Raw genomic sequence first — 9,171 nt, 5'->3', positions numbered from 1 at the left:
GAGCCGTGAGTTCCTTATCTGGAATACAAGATTCCAGTAGCGCCTATGTATGCTTTGCGGGGTTGTTACAGGTTGAAGTGAGCTGGTCCAGGTTGAACATTTAGTACCTGGTAGGCGCTCACTAAATCCCATGAATGGAGGAGCCTGGTAGGCTGCAGTCCATGGGTTTGCGAAGAGTTGGACACGACTGAGCGACTTCATGTTCACTTTTCACTTTCATGCATTGGAAAAGGAAATGGCAACCCACTCCAGTGTTCTTGCCTGGAGGATCCCAGGGACGGGGGAGCCTGGTGGGCTGCCGTCTATGGGGTCGCACAGAGTCGGACACGACTGAAGCAACTTAGCAGGCGCTCACTAAAGGCAAGCTGCTGTCATTGTCGTTCTGTGCAGAAGGTCCTATCCCTGAAAAATCTGCAACCCTGGGATAGCTGTGACACACTTCTGACCTTGTTAGTCAGAAAGAGCCAGGGCCAGAAGCCCCGGAAGCCTGGGTACCATACACAGCCTCAGTCTCCTGTGGTTTGTGAATCACATGTATTTAGTATAGACAACGCCCTGTGCACTGTTCTAAGAGCTATACATGAATTATCAGCTCACTCAGTCCTCACAACCTCCTCATATTAACCCCATGTGAAATATGGGGAAACTGAGGCTCACTTGGTGCTTAGAACCACATGGCCAGTAAGAGAAGGAGCAGGAATTTGAACCTGGGTGGTCTTGCTCCAGAGCCCACCTCATAGGCACAGCTCCGTACCACCTGTGAACCAGGCCTGGACGTTCTCTGGAGCCAGAATAAATGATGCTTCCTCCAAGAAGCCCTCCCAGATCACCCAGGCATGATTAGTCAGGTTATTTAAATGTTTTTAAAAAAATGCTTGTTTACTTTCAAAACATTCATTCCCATCAGTCCATAAATGCTAAATAGGAACCAGAAACTCTTATGACTCATGCTACATACCCCGGGCTTAGCAGACAGACAGGTGCTGGGTAGGTGCTGTGATATTGATCCCTTGGAGTGCAGGCAGCGTGGCCGGCCACCTCCTTCAGATCTCAAGTCTCCAGTGGATGCCCAGTCCCCACGGGCCTGGCATCCTGGGGGCTCATTAAAGACGTGTTTCAGGAGTGGACACCAAACTGGGACCTGGCAACAGGCTCTCAGCTGCCCAGAGTGTGCCATTTGCAGACTTTCGGCCTCACGTGCGTCATCCTGTACTTCCCAACCTTTTCTTATCAATTACCCCAGAGCCATCAAGGAGCCTTTCCAGACATTACGCACGTGTGCTCAGTTGCTTCAGCTGTGTAAGACTCTCTGCAACCCCGTGGACTGCAGCCCATCAGGCTCCTCCATCCATGGGATTCTCCAGGTGAGAATACTGGAGTGGGTAGCAGGGCTTCCCTGGCGGCTCAGATAGTAAAGAATCTGCCTGCAGTGCAGGAGACCCAGATTCGATCCCTGGGTTAGGAAGATCCCCTGGAGAATTTCGTGGACAGAGGAGCTTGGCTGGCTACAATCCATGGGGTCACAGAAAGTCCGAAGCGACTGAGCGACTAACACTTTCATTTTTTTTTCATACCTGGTGAATGTTATGTGGACCTTTACAGAGACACAAACCATAGTGACATCTAAGATTTTTTTTTTTCCTTCCTCTCATTGTCCAAAAAAACCCAACTCTTGGAACTTCCCCAGTGGTTTTAGTGGTGAAGACTCCAACCCAATGCAAGCAGCATGGGTTCAATCTTGGTTGGGGAACTAAGATCCCATATGCCCCTCCAGTGTGGATAAAAAAAATGGAAAAGAAAAAAAAAAAAATTCAAGTCTCAACTGTCGTACCCAAATTTGCTGGTCTGGTAACAGAGGAGGTGAGGTCCTTCCACAAATGAATTCACTGAGACCTACACTTGGTTTTAGCTTAAGAACTGACAATTTTCAGAGGCTATCTGTAGACAGACAGACGGACCGACACACGGACACACACACACACCAGCCATCCTGTAACAGAAGAACAAGCCTGACTCCATCCTGTCTGCCTTTAAAAGATGGGGGATGTTTCAAATATCCCCAAAAATAGTCTTCTGGGGGTGCATTTTGGGTAAGTGAGTGGTCTGATTACAGCTATGCTGCTGCTGCTGTTAAGTCGCTTCAGTCGTGTCTGACTCTGTGCGACCCCATAGACGACAGCCCATGAGGCTCCCCCATCCCTGGGATTCTCTAGGCAAGAACACTGGAGTGGGTTGCCATTTCCTTCTCCAATGCATGAAAGTGAAAAGTAGCGACCCCATGGACTGCAGCCCACCAGGCTCCTCCGTCCATGGGATTTTCCAGGCAAAAGTACTGGAGTGGGGTGCCATTGCCTTCTGTGGATTACAGATATGAACCCATGACTAAGAGGAAGAGGACATTTTACTGTAATGATGTGGGGGCCACTGTACCTATTAGGATCTGAGAAACCTTGGCCTTTGAATGACTCTCTAAATTACAATTGTGAAATTAGAGCCATTCTTTGAAGAAGTGGGGAAGAATGATAAAATCCCCTCTGTGCAAACAATTACATCAGGATGAGAAAAGTCCTACAGTTGTTGCTTTATACAGGCTTTTCAAAGGCTTGAAAAGAAGCCCAAGGGAAAACCTGTCACACAGGAAGAAAAGGAAAGGAAGGAGATTGAAGCCATGTTGCTCCAGACCCGAAGTGCTCCTCTGGCGGAGCTGGCTGTCCCAGCCACTCCAGCCACTATGCCAACATATCCACTCCTCCCACTGCCTCCCATTCTTCTTGCTCCAGCCCTACGTCCCAACACCGGGGCTCGGGAAGTAGTTGGACTGGTTCCCTCTCCTTAAAGGGATCAGTTACCTTCCTGGGCACTGGAACCTGGTCTGGTGTCACTCTCCAAGACCCAACATGGCACCCAATTTGGACCGGGAGCCACTCCCAGAGCAGGGCAATTACCCCATAGAGGGCATAAATGAAAAAGGCCAGCTGGCTGGGTTCCTATGGATGCACAGACCCTTCTCAACCTTGGACTTATTTAATTGGACAACCCTCCTTATAGGGAGGATTCTTTCCAAAGGACAGAATTGTTTTGCTACCCATTAACCACCCTACCTGAACAGACATACACAGTCTTCTCAATATGATCTTCATAGGAGATGAAAGGAGAAATGGTCACTGATCAGGCCAGGGAAGAAGCATACCAGCTCCACCTAATGGACTCAAGTGGTACACCCAAAGCCCACTTGGCAGCACCCACAGCTGAACCAAACTGGGAGCCTTTGTGGGGGAGCCATGTCCGTTTTTGCTTGTTTTTGGCCATGCCGCACAGCATGCGGATCTTAGTTCCCCAACCAGAGATCAAACCCGGAGCCACAGAAGTGAAACGCTGAGTCCTAACCACTGAACCCCCAGGAATTCCCAATGCCCTTATTAGAGCACTACCGTAAGTGTATCTTGGCAGGGCTTCAAAAAGGGGTCCCAAAACAAGAGTTTGAAAAAGTTCAAGAAATTCAGCACAAATCAAATGAAGACCTCTCTAAATTTGGTGGAAGAATTTATCAGACTCTATAAAGATGCAGATCCTGAGGGCCCTGAAAACACTAGAAAGGCAAATGCAAACTTTACGGGGCAAAGTGCCCCAGGTATCAGGAGAAAGTTGTAAAAATTAGACAGTGCCTTTAGAATGAATCCTTCTCAGTTGGTAGACATTGCTTTTGAGGTATTCAACAGTAGAGAACAGACACAGACAAAAGAAGCCCAAGGTGAAATGCTATTTTTCTAACGGCTGTATTGGATTCCTGGAAGACAGGAGGCTCTAAGAAAGGTAAGCTAGCGCTACGTACGAAACAGCAGACTTACTGTAAAGAGAAAGGACACTGGGGAGAAGAGAACACCTGAAATTAAAGGAAAAGAGGGCTAAAGACATGGAAGCAAGCTAAATGTTCACTGACAAATGAATGGATAAAGAAGATGTGGTGTGTATATGTGTATATATACATACACACATAAAAAGGAATGCATTTGAGTCAGTTTTAATGAGATGGATGAACCTAGGACCTATTATACAGGGTGAGGTGAGTCAGAAAGAGAAAGATAAATACCGTATTTTAACACATATATACGGAATCTAGAAAAGTGGTACTGAAGAATTTATTTACAGGGCAACAGTGGAGAGATATAGAGAATAGACTTATGAACGTGGGGAGAGGGGAAGAGAGGGTGAGATGTATGGAAAGAGTAACATGGAAACTTATATTCAGTTCAGTTCAGTTCAGTTCATTTCAGTCGCTCAGTCGTGTCCGACTCTTTGCGACCCCATGAACTGCAGCACGCCAGGCCTCCCTGTCCGTCACCAACTCCCGGAGTTCACCCAAACTCATGTGCGTGGAGTCAGTGATGCCATCCAGCCATCTCATCCTCTGTCATCCCCTTCTCCTCCTGCCCCCAATCCCTCCCAGCATCAGAGTCTTTTCCAATGAGTCAACTCTTCGCATGAAGTGGCCAAAGTACTGGAGTTTCAGCTTTAGCATCAGTCCTTCCAAAGAACACCCAGGACTGATCTTTAGAAGGGACTGGTTGGACCTCCTTGCAGTCCAAAGGACTCTCATTACCATACGTAAAATTAATAGCCCACGGGAATCTGCTGTCTGGCTCAGGAAACTCAAACAGGAGCTCTGTATCAACCTAGAAGGGTGGGACGGGGAGGGAGATGGGAGGGAGCTTCAAAAGGGGGGGGATATATGTATACCTATGGCTGACTCATGCTGAGGTTTGACAGAAAACAGCAAAATTCTGTAAAGCAGTTATCCTTCATTAAAAAGAAATTACTTAAAAAAAAGATATGGTGTGTACATGTGTATTACATACACACATACACAATGGGATACTACTCAGCCATTAAAAAAGAACAAAATAATGCCAGTTGTAACAATATGCATGAAGCTAGAGATTATCATACCGAGTGAAATAAGCTATATAGAGAAAGAAAAATATATCATTTATTTGTGGAATCTCAAAAAAAAGATACAAAATCAGCTTTTTATAGAGCAGAAATAGACCTACAGAAATAGAAAACAAATCTATGGTTACTAAAGGGAAAGGGGGTTGGGAAGGAATAAGAATATGCAATTAACATTCTTATATACTGCTATATATAAAATAAACAACAAGAACCTACCGTATGGTACAGAGAGCTACCCTGAGTATTTTGTAATCACCTAAACGGGAGAAGAATCTGAAAAAGGATATAGACAAATATATGTATAACTGAATCACTGTATTATATACTTGAAAACAACGCAACATTGTAAACCAACTATACTTCAATAAAAAAAGTTTTTAAAAGAGGGCTAGAAATGGATAGGAAAGGACAGGAGTGGGGCCTATCAGACGGTAGAGAGGGGAGAATGTTCAGATGATGAATGAAGAGGCCTGGGGCTCCTCTGGATGTACGACACTCAATTCAAATATCCCCACAGGAGCCCTGGGTAAAACTGACAATGAGTAGCAAACTGGTTGATTTTCTGGTAGACACGAGGGAACAAACTCTGTACTAGACCCTCAGTTTAGTCGTTGAAAAGACCCGATGCTGGGAAAGACTGAAGGCGGGAGGAGAAGGGGACGACAGAGGGTAAGATGGTTGGATGGCATCACCGACTCAATGGATGTGAGTTTGAGTAAACCCGGGAGGTGGTGATGGACAGGGAGGCCTGGCGTGCTGCAGTCCATGGGGTCGCAGAGAGTTGGACACGATTGAGCAACTGAACTGAACTGAAACCCTCAGTTAGCACAGAGAACCTCCCAGTCTACGCCAGTCAGTGGGCTGTCAGGGGAAGTACAGAGGTGATCATTTTCACAACCACTGGAATGCCACCTAGGAAATCTGACATTAAAATATAGTTTCCTGTACATGCTTGAATTCCCTATCCTCATCCTAGGCCAAGATCATCTCTGTAAACTAAATGCTCAAGTGACGTTTTCCGATGGGACCACTAGATATCAGAGTCCCACCGAAACCTGCTTTGAAACCTACAGAGGGCTCTCCTAGAAAACTCAGAAAAATGGACAAAACTTAGATGATCTCCCTGAGGTCTACAGAAAGGTAAGACCAGAAGTATGGGCCAATGGCATCCCAAGAAAGGCAAATTATCGCCCAATCTGTATTGCCTAACATCAGTGACAACGTGCTTGCTTTTATCTACAAATATCAGCCAAGTATCATATTGATTGGAAACTACTCATGTACCTGGGGATAAGGCCTTGCCAGTTGCCCTGCAAAGGATTAGAGTGGTTCCCAGAAGCAAGCTTAAATTAAGCTCTTTTGAAATATTGGATTCCTGGTGTCCGCCTGACCAAGAGAACCTGTAGCCAATAGGTCGACAGACTCGGTGTTGCAATCCATTAGATCTTAAGTTGCTGTTTCAAGTCAGCCCCTACCATATAAGTAATGAGGACTTCACTCTCTCATTTCACTGGTACTTGCTGGAAAGGAAATGCTTTAATCAAGCTCTGTCCAAGTGGGGCTAACAGGGGAAATATACAAAGATAGCACATGGCAGAGCAGCCTCAGTGCCCTCAAGTGCTAGAGTTTATATACAGGTAAAGTGGAATTATATACATATACACACACGTGTGTGTGTTCAAGTGCTTGTCTAAGTGTGCATACGTGCTCACTCAGTGGTGTCCAACTCTTTGTGGCCCTATGGACTGTAACCTGCCAGGTTCCTCTGTCCATGGGATTCTCCAGGTGAGAGAATTGGAGTAGGTTGCCATTTCCTCCTCCAAGGGATCTTCCCAACCCAGAAATCAAACCCACGTCTCCTTCAGGTTCTGCATTGGCCGGCTGAGCCACCTGGCAAGTCTTCTTGTCTTAAGTGTGACAGAACTGCAAAAAGGCGGGGCAGTGTCCTCAGAATGCAAACGGCTTATGCTCAGCCTAGGACTTGGGAATACTGCCAGTTTCAAGTTGATAAATTCCATTCCCCCATCACCCCTTCCTCGCCCTTGTTCAGCAAGAAGTAGCCAGGATGATCATTGACCCCACCCTCGCCACCCCCACCGCTGCCAACATTGTGGGATGGACACGGACAGTAGGGAGCCGTAACAGAGAAGAACAGACCTGGCTCCCCGTTAGATCTATTCCTTTAGCTCTAACCTTTGTATTCTGTTGCCTCTGGTTAGGCCTTCTGGCTCTGCACTTTTGTAAAGAAAAAAAAAAAAAAAGTGTCACCTATAGCCAGAAATACACATACTGTTTTGTTTCTCAAGGCTCTGCCTCCCAGACTTGACCTTTAAAGGTATAACAGTTTTCCATTCATATAGAGATTAAAAAGTTGCCGAACAAAAAATAACAATTGTCTTGGTAGAGGTTTATAGGAACACCGTGACCAGAACTACTGTGGACAGCTGCAAGAACAAAGGATTCCAACTCCAAGAAGTTTGCAGCAACCAGCCACCCCACCCCTCCCTTTTAGTATAAAAGAAGCCTGGATCCTAACTCAAGTAAGATGGTTCTTTGGGACCCTAGTGGGCCATCTCCTCAGTCAACTGGCTTTCTGGATAAAGTTGCTCTTCCTTATACCAACACACTGTCTCTCGATGCAATGTCCTGTCCTGCAGTGAGCAGCACAACCAGTAACAATCCTATTTCCTTCTAGCCACAGGCCACCCCCACCCTCTCCCTGCTCCGGCTCAGCAAAAGGAGACCGGGAGACCAAAACCTGGGATCTCTGTGGGCTCCATGAGGGTCCGGTGACCAGATGGGGCCACCACAAATGCAAGCCTGCCCACCTCCCAGCCGTACTGCCGTGGGCAGCTGCTTCACCCCTCTAAGCCTTGGTTTCTTCATCTGTTAAAAGGGGGCACAGAGTTCTCTGATGACTCCCTGACTCCTCTGAAGGCTGAGGTTCCCAGGTGGTGCTCACCCTGCAGCCCAGCCCATTCTGTTCAGTTTCAGTCTGCCGGGTCTGCTGGCCAAGCCAAGCCGGGTGAGGAAGACGTCTACCATGCAGGGTGTGGCCTGCCTGAGGCAAGGGGAGCCACATTCCAAGAAAAAAAGAATTCCAGGCAACCAGAGCCTACCGGCCCTGATACTTTCCTTGTCTCTGTGTATGTGTGTGTATAGGGGGACACTGCTTGAGCCACCAGCCCCCCACCATGCCCTTATATGCCCCTAAAGCACTCCGGACACAAAACAGGAATATTCTCATCATTATTCTGACTTTCTCTTTTACTGGCAGTAGTTTCTGAATTCTAATATTTTAATAATTTGCTGTGCACACGCATCCCTTCCTCAGTCCTATAAAAATGTAAAGAACACAGGTTTGAAAAATGCAATTTTAAATGGATCCACAGCCTGAGCAAATCTCTTCTCTGGGCCTTGGTTTCCCACACATGAAGGGGTAGGATGATTTTTAGGGAAACATTCCTGATTTCTCCATTAAAAAAAAGAATTCACAGTAACCCCCAAGCCGGCAGCTGCTGGCAAAACTCGTGGGAAAGGACAGATGAAAGTTGAGGGGGTTAGGACCCAGAAGAGACAGCAGAATAAAGTTCTGAACTCCAGGCACACCTCAATCCCGAGTGCCCAGAGTGTTGAGATGCTCGTTCCAGGGGCTGCACCTCAGGTCCTGCCTGGGGCTGGCCGCCAGCCTGCCCTTGTTTGTCAGGCAGGCCTGCTGGCCCTTGGGGACTCTACCACCCAGCCACTCCCCGTGGTTTTGCAAGCTGGCACTTACCGTGCTCAGCAGACCATGGGACAGCCACCTCGTGGGCCCAGGAGAAGTGGTTCCTCTGCTTTAGCGACAAGGACTCAGCCTGTGCTGCCGAGCACAGCTGTGGCACCCCTGCCGTGGTCTCGGATCGCACCAACCCCCAGCGGCCGTGTGTAAAAGAAGGAAGCGAGAGTGTGGTTACTCAAGGCCACGTGACAGCCCACAGCCCCTTGTTTGTGACAGCTTCGGGGACGTTAATCAAGCCTGGTGGGGAGTGAGAGACAGGGGCCCACAGGGCCTGAGGTCACTCTCAGGTTCCTGACCATGAAAAACACCTAGAACCACATGGGAACTCGTGGGGGAGTAGTTGGGAGGAGGCTCAAGTTGAGAAAGGCCACACCACAGTATTACCACAGGGATGGAGGGTGGGGTGAGAAGGCACCCCGCCCTAGAAGGGAGGGATTGACCAG

The 9,171-nt window shown here is 47.6% G+C and overlaps 1 protein-coding gene across 1 annotated transcript in view; it reads right to left on the bottom strand.

Annotated features, from left to right (window-relative positions):
• The window catches only part of SELPLG (selectin P ligand), a 16,349-nt gene extending 7,395 nt beyond the window's left edge, over positions 1-8,954 (bottom strand). The window contains 1 exon segment of the mRNA XM_010828680.1: positions 8,726-8,954. The gene's annotated coding sequence lies outside the window, so the exon portion shown is untranslated.
• Positions 8,955-9,171: the final 217 nt, after the last annotated feature.

The sequence above is a fragment of the Bison bison genome, unplaced genomic scaffold (assembly GCF_000754665.1).
Source record: "Bison bison bison isolate TAMUID 2011002044 unplaced genomic scaffold, Bison_UMD1.0 scf7180017864495, whole genome shotgun sequence".
Taxonomy (NCBI): domain Eukaryota; kingdom Metazoa; phylum Chordata; class Mammalia; order Artiodactyla; family Bovidae; genus Bison; species Bison bison.
This window is presented reverse-complemented; position numbering and strand designations above follow the sequence as displayed.